Here is a 17,808-nt window from a genome sequence, read left to right on the forward strand (position 1 = left end):
CATCCACTACGGACTACGAGAAATAGATTTATCGGTAAGTAAAATCTTATTTTCTCTAACGTCCTAAGTGGATGCTGGGACTCCGTAAGGACCATGGGGATTATACCAAAGCTCCCAAACGGGCGGGAGAGTGCGGATGACTCTGCAGCACCGAATGAGAGAACTCCAGGTCCTCCTCAGCCAGGGTATCAAATTTGTAGAATTTAGCAAACGTGTTTGCCCCTGACCAAGTAGCTGCTCGGCAAAGTTGTAAAGCCGAGACCCCTCGGGCAGCCGCCCAAGATGAGCCCACTTTCCTTGTGGAATGGGCTTTTACTGATTTTGGCTGTGGCAATCCTGCCACAGAATGTGCAAGCTGAATTGTACTACAAATCCAACGAGCAATCGTCTGCTTTGAAGCAGGAGCACCCAGCTTGTTGGGTGCATACAGGATAAACAGCGAGTCAGTTTTCCTGACTCCAGCCGTCCTGGAAACATATATTTTCAAGGCCCTGACAACGTCCAGCAACTTAGAGTCCTCTAAGTCCCTAGTAGCCGCAGGTACCACAATAGGTTGGTTCATGTGAAATGCAGAAACCACCTTAGGTAGAAATTGAGGACGAGTCCTCAATTCCGCCCTGTCAGAATGAAAATTTAGGTAAGGGCTTTTACATGATAAAGCCGCCAATTCTGACACACGCCTAGCTGAAGCCAAGGCCAACAGCATCGACACCTTCCACGTGAGATATTTTAAATCTACCGTAGACAATGGTTCAAACCAGTGTGATTTTAGAAATCTCAACACAACATTGAGATCCCAAGGTGCCACTGGAGGCACAAAAGGAGGCTGTATGTGCAGCACCCCTTTCACAAATGTCTGAACTTCAGGTACTGAAGCCAGTTCTTTCTGGAAGAATATCGACAGGGCCGAAATTTGAACCTTAATGGACCCTAATTTTAGGCCCATAGACAGTCCTGTTTGCAGGAAATGCAAGAAACGACCCAGTTGAAATTCCTGTGTAGGGGCCTTCTTGGCCTCACACCACGCAACATATTTACGCCAAATGCGGTGATAATGTTTTGCGGTTACTTCCTTTCTGGCTTTACCAGAGTAGGGATGACTTCTTCTGGAATGCCCTTGTCCTTCAGGATCCGGCGTTCAACCGCCATGCCGTCAAACGCAGCCGCGGTAAGTCTTGGAACAGACAAGGCCCCTGCAGTAGCAGGTCCTGTCTTAGAGGTAGAGGCCACGGTTCGTCCGTGAGCATCTCTTGAAGTTCCGGGTACCAAGACCTTCTTGGCCAATCCGGAACCACGAGTATAGTTCTTACTCCTCTCCTTCTTATGATTCTCAATACTTTCGGTATGAGGGGCAGAGGAGGGAATACATACACTGACTGGTACACCCACGGCGTTACCAGAGCGTCCACTGCTATTGCCTGAGGGTCCCTTGACCTGGCGCAATATCTGTCCAGTTTTTTGTTTAGACGTGACGCCATCATGTCCACCTTTGGTCTTTCCCAACGGTTTACAATCTGGTGGAAGACTTCTGGGTGAAGTCCCCACTCTCCCGGGTGAAGGTCGTGTCTGCTGAGGAAGTCTGCTTCCCAGTTGTCCACTCCCGGAATGAACACTGCTGACAGTGCTATCACATGATTTTCCGCCCAGCGAAGGATCCTTGCAGTTTCTGCCATTGCCCTCCTGCTTCTCGTGCCGCCCTGTCTGTTTATGTGGGCGACTGACGTGATGTTGTCCGACTGGATCAACACCGCCTGAGCCTGAAGCAGAGGTTTTGCTTGAATTAAGGCATTGTAAATGGCCCTTAGTTCTAGAATGTTTATATGAAGAGATGTTTCCATGCTTGACCACAAGCCCTGGAAATTCCTTCCCTGTGTGACTGCTCCCCAGCCTCTCAGGCTGGCATCCGTGGTTACCAGGATCCAATCCTGAATGCCAAAACTGCGGCCCTCTAGTAGATGAGCCCTCTGAAGCCACCACAGGAGAGACACCCTTGTCCTTGGCGACAGGGTTATCCGTTGATGCATCTGAAGATGCGATCTGGACCATTTTCCCAGTAGATCCCACTGAAAAGTTCTTGCATGGAATCTTCCGAATGGAATCGCTTCGTAAGAAGCCACCATTTTTCCCAGGACCCTTGTGCACTGATGCACTGAGACCTGTCCTGGTTTTAGGAGGTTCCTGACTAGCTCGGATAACTCCCTGGCCTTCTCCTCCGGGAGAAACACCTTCTTCTGGACTGTGTCCAGAATCATTCCTAAGAACAGTAGACGTGTCGTTGGAATCAGCTGCGATTTTGGAATATTTAGAATCCATCCGTGCTGACTTAGCACTACCTGAGATAGTGCCACTCCGACTTCTAACTGTTCCTTGGTTCTTGCCCTTATCAGGAGATCGTCCAAGTAAGGGATAATTAAGATGCCTTTTCTTCGTAGAAGAATCATCATTTCGGCCATTACCTTGGTAAAGACCCGAGGCGCCGTGGACAATCCAAACGGCAGCGTCTGAAACTGATAATGACAGTTTTGTACTACAAACCTGAGGTACCCTTGGTGAGAAGGATATATTGGGACGTGGAGATAAGCATCCTTGATGTCCAGCGACACCATATAGTCCCCCTCTTCCAGGTTCGCTATCACCGCTCTGAGTGACTCCATCTTGAATTTGAACCTTTTTATGTAAGTGTTCAAAGATTTTAGATTTAATATTGGTCTCACCGAGCCGTCCGGCTTCGGTACCACAAATAGTGTGGAATAATACCCCTTCCCCTGTTGTAAGAGGGGTACCTTGATTATCACCTGCTGGGAGTACAGCTTGTGAATGGCTTCCAGAACTGCCTCCCTGTCGGAGGGAGACTTTGGTAAAGCAGACTTCAGGAACCGATGAGGAGGAAACGCCTCGAATTCCAGTTTGTACCCCTGTGATACTACCTGTAGAATCCAGGGATCCACTTGCGAGTGAGCCCACTGCGCGTTGAAATTCTTGAGACGGGCCCCCACCGTGTCTGAGTCTGCTTGTAAAGCCCCAGCGTCATGCTGAAGACTTGGCAGAAGCAGGGGAGGGCTTCTGCTCCTGGGAAGCGGCTGCATGGTGCTGCCTTTTTCCTCTTCCTCTGCCCTTGGGCAGAAAAGAGTGACCTTTTGCTCGCTTGTACTTATGGGAACGAAAGGACTGAGTTTGAAAAGACTGTGTCTTTTTCTGTTGATGTGAAGTAACCTGGGGTAAAAAATAAGAATTTACTCACCGGTAATTCTGTTTCTCGTAGTCCGTAGTGGATGCTGGGAACTCCGTAAGGACCATGGGGAATAGCGGGCTCCGAAGGAGGCTGGGCACTCTAGAAAGATCTTAGACTACCTGGTGTGCACTGGCTCCTCCCACTATGACCCTCCTCCAAGCCTCAGTTAGGTACTGTGCCCGGACGAGCGTACACAATAAGGAAGGATTTTGAATCCCGGGTAAGACTCATACCAGCCACACCAATCACACCGAACAACTCGTGATATGAAACCCAGTTAACAGTATGAAACGATAGAGCCTCTCAACAGACGGCTCAACAATAACCCGATTTAGTTAACAATAACTATGTACAAGTATTGCAGATAGACCGCACTTGGGATGGGCGCCCAGCATCCACTACGGACTACGAGAAACAGAATTACCGGTGAGTAAATTCTTATTTTCTCTAACGTCCTAGTGGATGCTGGGAACTCCGTAAGGACCATGGGGATTATACCAAAGCTCCCAAACGGGCGGGAGAGTGCGGATGACTCTGCAGCACCGAATGAGAGAACTCCAGGTCCTCCTCAGCCAGGGTATCAAATTTATAGAATTTTGCAAACGTGTTTGCCCCTGACCAAGTAGCTGCTCGGCAAAGTTGTAAAGCCGAGACCCCTCGGGCAGCCGCCCAAGATGAGCCCACCTTCCTTGTGGAATGGGCATTGACAGATTTAGGCTGTGGCAGGCCTGCCACAGTATGTGCAAGCTGAATTGTACTACAAATCCAACGAGCAATAGTCTGCTTAGAAGCAGGAGCACCCAGCTTGTTGGGTGCATATAGGATAAACAGCGAGTCAGATTTTCTGACTCCAGCCGTCCTGGAAACATATATTTGCAGGGCCCTGACAACGTCTAGCAACTTGGAGTCCTCCAAATCCTTAGTAGCCGCAGGCACCACAATAGGCTGGTTCAGGTGAAACGCTGACACCACCTTAGGGAGAAACTGGGGACGAGTCCTCAATTCTGCCCTATCCATATGAAAAATCAGATAAGGGCTTTTACATGATAAAGCCGCCAATTCTGACACTCGCCTGGCTGATGCCAAGGCCAATAACATGACCACTTTCCACGTGAGATATTTCAGATCCACGGTTTTTAGTGGCTCAAACCAATGTGATTTCAAGAAATTCAACATCACGTTGAGATCCCACGGTGCCACAGGAGGCACAAATGGGGGCTGAATATGCAGCACTCCTTTCACAAATGTCTGAACTTCAGGTACTGAAGCTAGTTCCTTTTGAAAGAAAATCGACAGAGCCGAGATCTGTACTTTAATGGAGCCTAGTTTTAGGCCCATATTCACTCCTGCTTGCAGGAAATGTAGAAATCGACCCAGTTGAAATTCCTCTGTTGGGGCCTTTTTGGCCTCGCACCATGCAACATATTTCCGCCATATGCGGTGATAATGTTTTGCCGTAACATCTTTCCTGGCTTTAATAAGCGTAGGAATGACTTCCTCCGGAATGCCCTTTTCCTTCAGGATCCGGCGTTCAACCGCCATGCCGTCAAACGCAGCCGCGGTAAGTCTTGGAACAGGCAGGGGCCCTGCTGTAGCAGGTCCTGTCTGAGCGGCAGGGACCAAGGGTCCTCTGAGATCATCTCTTGAAGTTCCGGGTACCACGCTCTTCTTGGCCAATCCGGAACCACGAGAATTGTGTTTACTCCTCGCTTTCTTATTATTCTCAGTACCTTTGGTATGAGAGGTAGAGGAGGGAACACATATACTGACCGGTACACCCACGGTGTCACTAGGGCGTCCACCGCTATCGCCTGAGGGTCTCTTGACCTGGCGCAATACTTCTCTAGTTTTTTGTTTATGCGGGACGCCATCATGTCCACCTGTGGACGACCCCATTGATTTACAATCATTTTGAAGACTTCTGGATGAAGTCCCCACTCTCCCGGGTGGAGGTCGTGCCTGCTGAGAAAGTCTGCTTCCCAGTTGTCCACTCCCGGGATGAACACTGCTGACAGTGCTAGTACATGATTCTCCGCCCATCGGAGAATTTTTGTGGCTTCTGCCATCGCTGTCCTGCTTCTTGTGCCGCCTTGTCGATTCACATGGGCGACTGCCGTGATGTTGTCTGACTGGATCAGCACCGGCTGGTGTAGAAGCAGGGATTTTGCTTGACTTAGGGCATTGTAAATGGCCCTTAGTTCCAGAATATTTATGTGAAGGGCAGTCTCCTGACTTGACCATAGTCCCTGGAAATTTCTTCCCTTTGTGACTGCCCCCCAGCCCCGTAGGCTGGCATCCGTGGTCACCAGGACCCAGTCCTGTATGCCGAATCTGCGGCCCTCCAGAAGATGAGCACTGTTCAGCCACCACAGAAGAGACACCCTGGTTCGTGGAGACAGGGTTATTAAACGATGCATCTGAAGATGCGATCCGGACCACTTGTCCAACAGGTTCCACTGAAAGATTCTGGCATGGAACCTGCCGAATGGAATTGCTTCGTAAGAAGCTACCATCTTTCCCAGGACCCGCGTGCAGTGATGCACCGATACCTGTTTTGGTTTTAGGAGGTCTCTGACTAGAGAAGACAACTCCCTGGCTTTCTCCTCCGGGAGAAACACTTTTTTCTGGGCCGTGTCCAGAATCATTCCCAGGAACATTAGACGTGTCGTGGGGACCAGCTGTGACTTTGGGATATTCAGAATCCAACCGTGCTGGCTCAGCACTTCCTGAGATAGTGCTACTCCCACTAACAACTGTTCCTTGGATCGTGCCTTTATTAGGAGATCGTCCAAGTATGGGATAATTAAAACTCCCTTTTTTCGAAGGAGTATCATCATTTCCGCCATAACCTTGGTAAATACCCTCGGTGCCGTGGAGAGTCCAAACGGCAGCGTCTGGAATTGGTAATGGCAATCCTGTACCACAAATCTGAGGTACTCCTGGTGAGAATTGTAAATGGGGACATGCAGGTAAGCATCCTTGATGTCCAGGGATACCATGTAATCCCCCTCGTCCAGGCTTGCAATAACCGCCCTGAGCGATTCCATCTTGAACTTGAATTTTTTTATGTATGTGTTCAAGGACTTCAAATTTAGAATGGGTCTCACCGAACCGTCCGGTTTCGGTACCACAAATAGTGTGGAATAGTAACCCCGGCCTTGTTGAAGTAGGGGTACCTTGATTATCACCTGCTGGGAATACAGCTTGTGAATTGCCGCTAGCACTGCCTCCCTGTCTGAGGGAGCAATCGGCAAGGCGGATTTTAGGAAACGGCGGGGTGGAATCGCCTCGAATTCCAGCCTGTATCCCTGAGATACTATTTGAAGGATCCAGGGATCTACCTGTGAGCGAACCCACTGATCGCTGAAATTCCTGAGGCGGGCCCCCACCGTACCTGGCTCCGCTTGTGAAGCCCCACCGTCATGCGGCGGACTTGGAAGAGGAAGCGGGGGAGGACTTTTGTTCCTGGGAACCTGCTGTTTGCTGCAGCCTTTTTCCCCTGCCTCTGCCTCTAGACAGAAAAGACCCTCCTTTTCCCCGCTTATTTTTCTGGGATCGAAAGGACTGAACCTGATAAAATGGCGCCTTCTTAGGCTGTGAGGGGACATGGGGTAAAAATGCTGACTTCCCAGACGTTGCTGTGGAAACTAGGTCGGAGAGACCATCCCCAAATAATTCCTCCCCTTTATAAGGCAAAACTTCCATGTGCCTTTTGGAATCTGCATCTCCAGTCCACTGGCGAGTCCATAAGCATCTCCTAGCAGAGATAGATAGTGCACTTACTTTAGATGCCAGCCGGCAGATTTCCCTCTGTGCATCTCTCATGTATAAGACTGAGTCTTTGATATGGTCAATTGTTAACAGGATCGTGTCTCTGTCTAGTGTGTCAATATTTTCTGACAGGTTATCTGACCATGCAGCGGCAGCACTGCACCTCCAAGCTGACGCAATTGCTGGTCTGAGTATAATGCCCGAGTGTGTATATACAGACTTCAGGATCGCCTCCTGCCTTCTATCAGCAGGTTCCTTAAGGGCGGCCGTATCCTGGGACGGTAGTGCCACCTTTTTTGACAAACGTGTGAGCGCTTTATCCACCCTCGGGGGTGTTTCCCAACGTAACCTATCCTCTGGCGGGAAAGGGAACGCCATTAGTAATTTCTTAGGAATCACCAATTTCTTATCAGGGGAAGCCCACGCTTCTTCACACACTTCATTTAATTCATCTGACGGGGGAAAAACTACAGGTAGTTTTTTCTCCCCAAACATAATACCCTTTTTTGTGGTACCTGGATGTAAATCAGAAATATTTAACACCTCTTTCATTGCCTCAATCATGCAGCGAATGGCCTTAACGGGCATTAAATTTGACTCATCGTCGTCGACACTGGCGTCAGTATCCGTGTCGACATCTACTTGTGCCACCTGAGATAACGGGCGTTTTAGAGCCCCTGATGACTTTTGAGACCCTTGGACCGGCACGAGCTGAAGACTCGGCTGTCCCACAGTCGGCATGTCGTCAAATTTTTTATGTAAGGAGTCTATACGTGCACTCATTTCTTGCCATAATACCATCCACTCCGGTGTCTGCCCCGCAGGGGGTGACATCTCTGCTAAAGGCATCTGCTCCCCCTCCACATCATTATCCTCCTCAAACATGTCGACACAGCCGTACCGACACACTCCACACACACAGGGAATGCTCAAATAGAGGACAGGACCCACAAAAGCCCTTTGGGGGGACAGAGTAAGAGTATGCCAGCACACACCAGAGCGCTATATATATACAGGGACTAACTGAGTTATGTCCCTAATAGCTGCTTATACTGTATACAGTGCCAATTTAGTGCCCCCCCTCTCTTTTTCCCTCTTACTGTATTGTAGAAATGCAGGGAAGAGCCAGGGAGCTTCCTTCCAGCCGAGCTGTGAGGGAAAAATGGCGCCAGTGTGCTGAGGAGATAGGCTCCGCCCCTTTTTCGCGGCCTATTCTCCCGCTTATTTTGGGATTCTGGCAGGGGTATTTACCTCATATATAGCCCCAGGGGCTATATATTGAGGTATTTTAGCCAGCCAAGGTGTTTTTATTGCTGCCTCAGAGCGCCCCCCCCCAGCGCTCTGCACCCTCAGTGACCGGAGTGTGAAGTGTGTATGAGGAGCAATGGCGCACAGCTGCAGTGCTGTGCGCTACCTTGGTGAAGACAGGATGTCTTCATGCCGCCGAATTTCCGGACCATCTTCCTGCTTCTGGCTCTGTAAGGGGGACGGCGGCGCGGCTCCGGGACCGAACATCAAGGCTGGGCCTGCGGTCGATCCCTCTGGAGCTAATGGTGTCCAGTAGCCTAAGAAGCCCAATCCGGCTGCAAGCAGGCGAGTTCGCTTCTTCTCCCCTTAGTCCCTCGCTGCAGTGAGCCTGTTGCCAGCAGGTCTCACTGAAAAAAAAAAAAATTCTAAGACTATAACTTTCTAAGAGCTCAGGAGAGCCCCTAGTGTGCATCCAACCTCGGCCGGGCACGAAATCTAACTGAGGCTTGGAGGAGGGTCATAGTGGGAGGAGCCAGTGCACACCAGGTAGTCTAAGATCTTTCTAGAGTGCCCAGCCTCCTTCGGAGCCCGCTATTCCCCATGGTCCTTACGGAGTTCCCAGCATCCACTAGGACATTAGAGAAAGGTGGATTTTCCATCCGTTGCCGTGGCCACCAGGTCTGTTAGACCAGCCCCAAATAACTCCTCCCCCTTATACGGCAATACTTCCATGTGCCGTTTGGAATCTGCGTCCCCTGACCACTGTCTGGTCCATAATGCTCTTCTGGCAGAGATGGACATTGCGCTTACTCTTGATGCCAGGGTACAAATATCCCTCTGCGCATCACGCATATATAGCAATGCATCCTTTAAATGTTCTATAGTTAACAGAATATTGTCCCTATCCAGGGTATCAATATTCTCAGTCAGGGAATCCGCCCATGCGACTCCAGCACTGCACATCCAGGCTGATGCGATTGCTGGTCGCAGTATAACACCAGTATGTGTGTATATACTTTTCAGGATATTTTCCAGCCTCCTATCAGCTGGTTCTTTGAGGGTGGCCGTATCAGGGGACGGTAACGCTACTTGTTTAGATAAACGTGTGAGCGCCTTATCTACCCTAGGGGGTGTTTCCCACCGTGCCCTAACCTCTGGCGGGAAAGGGTATAGTGCTAATAACTTATTAGAAATTAGCTGTTTTTTATCGGGGGAAACCCACGCTTTATCACACACCTCATTTATTTCCTCAGACTCAGGAAAAACTATTGGCAGTTTTTTCACACCCCACATAATACCCGCCTTTGAGGTATTTGTAGTGTCAGAAAGGTTCAATGCCTCTTTCATTGCCGTGATCATGTAACGTGTGGCCCTACTGGACATTACGTTTGTCTCGTCACCGTCGACACTAGATTCAGTATCTGTATCTGGATCCGTGTCGACCCACTGAGGTAGCGGCCGTTTTAGGGCCCCTGAGGGTGTCTGAGACGCCTGAACAGGCACTAATTGATTTGCCGGCTTTCTCATGTCGTCAACAGTTTTTTGTAAATTGCTGACATTATCACTTAATTGCTTAAACACAATCATCCAGTCAGGTGTCGACTCCCTAGGGGGTGACATCACTAACACAGGCAACTGCTCCGCCTCCACCTCATTTTCCTCCTCATACATGTCGACACACGCGTACCGACACACAGCACACACACCGGGAATGCTCTGATAGAGGACAGGACCCCACTTAGCCCTTTGGAGAGACAGAGGGAGAGTCTGCCAGCACACACCCAGCGCTATATATATACAGGGATAACCTTATATAAGTGTTAATCCCTTATAGCTGCTGTTAATCTAGTTATTTGCTGCCAAAATGCCCCCCCTTCTCTTTTTTACCCTGAATCAGATGCAGTACTGCAGGGGAGAATGAGGGAGCCGTCCTTCCAGCGGAGCTGTGAGGGAATAATGGCGCCAGTGTGCTGAGGAGATAGGCCCCGCCCCTTCACGACGTCCTTAACTCCCGCTTTTTTGTGTAAAATGGCAGGGGAAAAAATACATCCATATAGCCCTGGAGCTATATGTGATGTATTCCTTTTGCCAGCTAAGGTATATGTGTGTTATATTGCGTCTCAGGGCGCTCCCCCCCAGCGCCCTGCACCCTCAGTGACCGGAGTGTGAAGTGTGCTGAGAGCAATGGCGCACAGCTGCGGTGCTGTGCGCTACCTTAGTCTTGAAGACAGGATGTCTTCTGCCGCCGCTTTCACCGGACCTTCGTCTCTTCTGGCTCTGTAAGGGGGACGGCGGCGCGGCTCCGGTGACCCATCCAGGCTGAACCTGTGATCGTCCCTCTGGAGCTAACGTCCAGTAGCCTAAGAAGCCCAATCCACTCTGCACTCAGGTGAGTTCGCTTCTTCTCCCCTTAGTCCCACGATGCAGTGAGCCTGTTGCCAGCAGGACTCACTGAAAATAAAAAAAAAAACCTAACTAAACTTTTATTCTAAGCAGCTCTGGAGAGCTACCTAGTTTGCACCCTTCTCGGCCGGGCACAAAAATCTAACTGGCTTGGAGGAGGGTCATAGGGGGAGGAGCCAGTGCACACCACCTGATATCTCAAGCTTTTATTTTGTGCCCTGTCTCCTGCGGAGCGGCTATTCCCCATGGTCCTTACGGAGTCCCAGCATCCACTTAGGACGTTAGAGAAAAAATATTGTGCAGTTTCAGAGTAGCTCGAGACTTACTCCTAGCTAGCGATCACTTCAGACTGTTTAGTTTCTGTTTTGACGTCACAAACACACCCTGCGTTCGGCCAGCCACGCCTACGTTTCCCCAGCCAATGTTGTTACACACACTCCCCGAAAACGGTCAGTTACCACCCAGAAACATCCACTTCCTGTCAATCACTCTGCGGCCAGCAGTGCGACTGAAAAGCGTGGCTAGACCTTGTGTGAAACTGCATCGGGTTTTGTGAAAGTATACTGCGCCGCATGCGCAGAAGTGCCGCTTTACCTAAACGCTGCGCTGCGACCGAAAGCAGCTAGCGATCAACTCGGAATGACCACCCATGTCATCTCCAAGCACTACTGTGCCTACCTGTAAACTCCTTTTAGGCATGACTCTAGTCATGCCTTCCACAATGCAGGCAACCCAGGTCAGTTATGTGAATAACTCTGGTACAAAGCAGGGTCACTGACCCGGATCAGGTCAGTTCAGACATAGCCAAGACCCGGGCCGAGCCGCAAGTCCTGGCAGTATCCTGGATCTAATGGCTATGTGTGAAAGGGGTATAACTTTCACGATTTCAGTCTAAAAAAGGATTTGTAGGTCTTTAAAGGACTAAACATTTTAATACATCTGATGTTTTACCACAATCCTCCCACAGGGTTATTTCAGAGGATTCCATTAAATTTGCCTATTTCTCAAGAGTAGTCAGTCTGGTAATCAGTGGTTACTCTGCAGCATCCTCTTCTGTATACCAAAGAGTAGGGGAATTTTCATGACCCCACTCGTTAATTAAGCTTCCCAGGCAAATCCTAATGCACTTTGGCTGTTTTTCTCCTCATTATAAGCCTTGAAATACAAAGATGTTGAACAATAATTTGTCCCCCATCACTAGTCTGGTTCCCACGGACCCCAAATAACCCCATTTTTACAAACACAATGGTACGACAAAATATAGTGTGTCCCAAACACACAGGTAGTGTTCCATGAGGACAGATTTTGAGAAAGACTGTACCAGAGTATGAATCTAGGAAGTCAATAGTATTTGATACCATAATAGTGAATAATTCCACCACAATTTAATTGTACATTTTTATTTCCAAATTTGTATCCTTATTTCCCTGCATTAGATGTGCTAGCCCAGGGGTAGGCAACCTGTGATACTCCAGCTGCCGTGGAACTACACCTCCCAACAATTGCCTTGCCACCGTGTAGGTATGCTAAAGATAAGGCAGGGCATGCTGGCATGTGTAGTTCCACAGGTTGCCTACTTCTAAGCTAGACTATTAATAGAGGACTTTCAGCCGGATCATTGCTGACCCCAACCTGCTACAGGGTAACATGATACACTGGTCTTGATTTTGCCATTAACGATAAAAATTCTGTAAAATTGAAAGTACAGGTTGATGTGGAGTACTGTAATTTAGCGAGCTACGCTTTCCTTCTGCAGCATCTCCTTCCCTCTCCCACCCCCGGAAAGTATCTGCAGCACATACACAAATACACATTTGAAAACTTGGAATAAAACGTCCATCAAAGTTGCTGAAGTTCATTCACTAAGAGGAAATCACCTTTAGAGAACTTTATTACAGCCTTTACCATTGTACCTACACAGAAGATCATCTTTATAGTTCAGAGTCCGGTATCAACATGAGTCACTCAGCTCAGATATCATTCTAGCAACGAGCATGCGAAGCTCCCCTAAAATGGACACTGTGATAGCAGCCACTAACCCACCACTCATTTAAACTGGAATATCTACATGTCGGCACAAATTATTATTATTCATCTATAAATGTGAGTTAAGTGCATTATACACGACACAAAACCTTTTCCCCGAATCGGCTTCCTGTTTTTTGCTTCCTTCCCTTTAAATTAGTATGTACATACTAATGTATGTTCAAACGGGCACTAAAGCCCCCCTATTCATCAAAGCATACCCTCCCGATGCATAACCTAGTCCTGAGGCTGCTCCTCCATCCCCCTGCCTTGAACATCTCAGCTTTGCTTGCATACTGCCATCAGGCTACCTTCTGCTTGCACCTCATGTCATCTATTTGTCGACCCTTCCCACTAGATTGTTAGCTCTTCAGAGCAGGGCCCTCTTTCCTCTTGTCTATGCCCTCTTCTCGACACATTTCACTCGCAGCTCTCCCCTACTCAGCGATCATCTTTAACCGCATATTCTCCTGCTGGTAAAGGCTCATCTCCATCTATGGCTGCCAGCCCCGAGTAGTACGCTGATCACTCCCTCACTACTTACATCTTAAGGCCTATACACACTTGACGATAAAATGAGCGACGTCGTTCATTTCAGCCCTCATCAACGACGTCGCTCATTATATCGTCAAGTGTTCATGCATCCGACGACCACCGAAGCGCGGCCCCACGGGACGTTAACGACCCTCGCTTATCTGTGGAGCATGTATGCTCTATTTCCACTATGGTCGTTACCGACCAGAGACGTCGTTGAATGTGTATGGTGTGAACGACCAAGCCACTGTTCACCAGCCCTGTTCCCAGCTCATTATTTTAATAAACTGTTCAGCTTGAATGCTTCAACGATTAATGGTCTTTGGTCGTTGGTAGAGTGTATGCTCATGTCATTTGCTCAGCTGTTCAAGGGAAGTCGTTAACGACGTGTGCATCGTCAAGTGTGTATGGGCCTTTAGCTGTATTATGTTTTGAGAATTGTGGTGCTCTTTGTTACCTGTACTCTATTTTTGTTATTTATTTACTGTAATGCTAAGTTTTATCTCCCTGTATGGCGCTGCAAAACACTTGTGGCGCCTTATAAATAAAAATAAGAATTTACTTACCGATAATTCTATTTCTCGTAGTCCGTAGTGGATGCTGGGGACTCCGTCAGGACCATGGGGATTAGCGGCTCCGCAGGAGACAGGGCACAAAAGTAAAAGCTTTAGGATCAGGTGGTGTGCACTGGCTCCTCCCCCTATGACCCTCCTCCAAGCCTCAGTTAGGATACTGTGCCCGGACGAGCGTACACAATAAGGAAGGATTTTGAATCCCGGGTAAGACTCATACCAGCCACACCAATCACACTGTACAACCTGTGATCTGAACCCAGTTAACCGCATGATAACAGCGGAGCCTCTGAAAAGATGGCTCACAACAATAATAACCCGATTTTTGTAACAATAACTATGTACAAGTATTGCAGACAATCCGCACTTGGGATGGGCGCCCAGCATCCACTACGGACTACGAGAAATAGAATTATCGGTAAGTAAATTCTTATTTTCTCTGACGTCCTAAGTGGATGCTGGGGACTCCGTCAGGACCATGGGGATTATACCAAAGCTCCCAAACGGGCGGGAGAGTGCGGATGACTCTGCAGCACCAAATGAGAGAACTCCAGGTCCTCCTCAGTCAGGGTGTGCCCCTGACCAAGTATCAGCTCGGCAAAGTTGTAAAGCCGAGACCCCTCGGGCAGCCGCCCAAGATGAGCCCACCTTCCTTGTGGAATGGGCATTTACATATTTTGGCTGTGGCAGGCCTGCCACAGAATGTGCAAGCTGAATTGTACTACACATCCAACTAGCAATCGTCTGCTTAGAAGCAAGAGCACCCAGTTTGTTGGGTGCATACAGGATAACAGCAAGTCAGTTTTCCTGACTCCAGCCGTCCTGGAAACTATATTTTCAGGGCCCTGACAACATCTAGCAACTTGGAGTCCTCCAAGTCCCTAGTAGCCGCAGGTACCACAATAAGCTGGTTCGGGTGAAACACTGACACCACCTTAGGGAGAAACTGGGGATGAGTCCGCAGCTCTGCCCTGTCCGAATGGACAATCAGATATGGGCTTTTTTGAGACAAACGCCGCCAATTCTGACACTCGCCTGGCCGAGGCCAGGGCCAACAGCATGGTCACTTTCCCTGTGAGATATTTCAAATCCACAGATTTGAGCGGTTTAAACCAATGTGATTTTAGGAATCCCAGAACTACGTTGAGATCCCACAGTGCCACTGGAGGCACAAAAGGGGGTTGTATATGCAGTACTCCCTTGACAAACTTCTGGACTTCAGGAACTGAAGCCAATTCTTTCTGGAAGAAAATCGACAGGGCCGAAATTTGAACCTTAATGGACCCCAATTTGAGGCCCATAGACACTCCTGTTTGCAGGAAATGCAGGAAACGACCGAGTTGAAATTTCTTCATGGGGCCTTCCTGGCCTCACACCACGCAACATATTTTCGCCACATGTGGTGATAATCTTGTGCGGTCACCTCCTTCCTGGCTTTGACCAGGGTAGGAATGACCTCTTCCGGAATGCCTTTTTCCCTTAGGATCCGGCGTTCAACCGCCATGCCGTCAAACGCAGCCGCGGTAAGTCTTGGAACAGACATGGTACTTGCTTACCTTGGGTATGAGAAGCAGAGGAGGGAAGACATACACCGACTGGTACACCCACGGTGTTACCAGAACGTCCACAGCTATTGCCTGAGGGTCTTTTGACCTGGCGCAGTACTTGTCCAGTTTTTTGTTCAAGCGGGACGCCATCATGTCCACCTTTGGTCTTTTCCAACAGTTCACAATCATGTGGAAGACTTCCCGATGAAGTCCCCACTCTCCCGGGTGGAGGTTGTGCTGAGGAAGTCTGCTTCCCAGTTGTCCACTCCCGGAATGAACACTGCTGACAGTGCTATCACATGATTTTCCGCCCAGCGAAAAATCCTTGCAGTTTCTGCCATTGCCCTCCTGCTTCTTGTGCCGCCCTGTCTGTTTACGTGGGCGACTGCCGTGATGTTGTCCCACTGGATCAATACCGGCTGACCTTGAAGCAGAGGTCTTGCTAAGCTTAGAGCATTGTAAATTGCCCTTAGCTCCAGTATATTTATGTGGAGAAAAATCTCCAGACTTGATCACACTCCCTGTAAATTTTTTCCCTGTGTGACTGCTCCCCAGCCTCTCAGGCTGGCCTCCGTGGTCACCAGCATCCAATCCTGAATGCCGAATCTGCGGCCCTCTAGAAGATGAGCACTCTGTAACCACCACAGGAGAGACACCCTTGTCCTTGGAGATAGGGTTATCCGCTGATGCATCTGAAAATGCGATCCGGACCATTTGTCCAGCAGATCCCACTGAAAAGTTCTTGCGTGGAATCTGCCGAATGGAATCGCTTCGTAATAAGCCACCATTTTTCCCAGGACTCTTGTGCAATGATGCACTGACACTTTTCCTGGTTTTAGGAGGTTCCTGACTAGCTCGGATAACTCCCTGGCTTTCTCCTTCGGGAGAAACACCTTTTTCTGGACTGTGTCCAGAACCATCCCTAGGAACAGCAGACGTGTCGTCGGAAACGGCTGCGATTTTGGATATTTAGAATCCACCCGTGCTGTCGTAGAACTACTTGAGATAGTGCTACTCCGACTTCCAACTGTTCTCTGGACCTTGCCCTTATCAGGAGATCGTCCAAGTAAGGGATAATTAAGACGCCTTTTCTTTGAAGAAGAATCATCATTTCGGCCATTACTTTGGTAAAGACCCGGGGTGCCGTGGACAATCCAAACGGCAGCGTCTGAAACTGATAGTGACAGTTCCGTACCACGAACCTGAGGTACCCTTGGAGAGAAGGGCAATTTGGGACATGGAGGTAAGCATCCTTGATGTCCAGGGACACCATATAGTCCCCTTCTTCCTGGTTCGCTATCACTGCTCTGAGTGACTCCATCTTGATTTGAACCTTTGTATGTAAGTGTTCAAAGATTTCCCATTTAGAATAGGTCTCACCGAGCCGTCTGGCTTCAGTACCACAATATAGTGTGGAATAATACCCCTTTCCTTGTTGTAGGAGGGGTACTTTGATTATCACCTGCTGGGAATACAGCTTGTGAATTGTTTCCAATACTGCCTCCCTGTCGGAGGAAGACGTTGGTAAAGCAGACATCAGGAGCCTGCGAGGGGGAGACGTCTCGAACTTCCAGTCTGTACCCCTGGGATACTACTTGTAGGATCCAGGGGTCCACTTGCGAGTAAGCCCACTACGCGCTGAAACTCTTGAGACGACCCCCCACCGCACTTGAGTCCGCTTGTACGGCCCCAGCGTCATGCTGAGGACTTGGCAGAAGCTGTGGAGGGCTTCTGTTCCTGGGAATGGGCTGCCTGCTGCAGTCTTCTTCCCTTTCCTCTATCCCTGGGCAGATATGACTGGCCTTTTGCCCGCTTGCCCTTATGGGGACGAAAGGACTGAGGCTGAAAAGACGGTGTCTTTTTCTGCTGATTTGTGATTTGGGGTACAAAAGGTGGATTTTCCAGCTGTTGCCGAGGCCACCAGGTCCGATGGACCGACCCCAAATAACTCCTCCCCTTTATACGGCAATACTTCCATGTGCCGTTTGGAATCTGCATCACCTGACCACTGTCGTGTCCATAAACATCTTCTGGCAGATATGGACATCGCACTTACTCTTGATGCCAGAGTGCAAATATCCCACTGTGCATCTCGCATATATAGAAATGCATCCTTTAAATGCTCTATAGTCAATAAAATACTGTCCCTGTCAAGGGTATCAATATTTTCAGTCAGGGAATCCGACCAAGCCACCCCAGCGCTGCACATCCAGGCTGAGGCGATCGCTGGTCGCAGTATAACACCAGTATGTGTGTATATACCTTTTTAGGATATTTTTCAGCCTCTCAGCTGGCTCCTTGAGGGCGGCCCTATCTGGAGACGGTACCGCCACTTGTTTTGACAAGCGTGTGAGCGCCTTATCCACCCTAAAGGGTGTTTCCCAACGCGCCCTAACTTCTGGCGGGAAAGGGTATACCGCCAATAATTTTCTATCGGGGGAAACCCACGCATCATCACACACTTCATTTAATTTAT

Source organism: Pseudophryne corroboree, chromosome 2 (genome assembly GCF_028390025.1).
Source record: "Pseudophryne corroboree isolate aPseCor3 chromosome 2, aPseCor3.hap2, whole genome shotgun sequence".
Lineage (NCBI taxonomy): Eukaryota > Metazoa > Chordata > Amphibia > Anura > Myobatrachidae > Pseudophryne > Pseudophryne corroboree.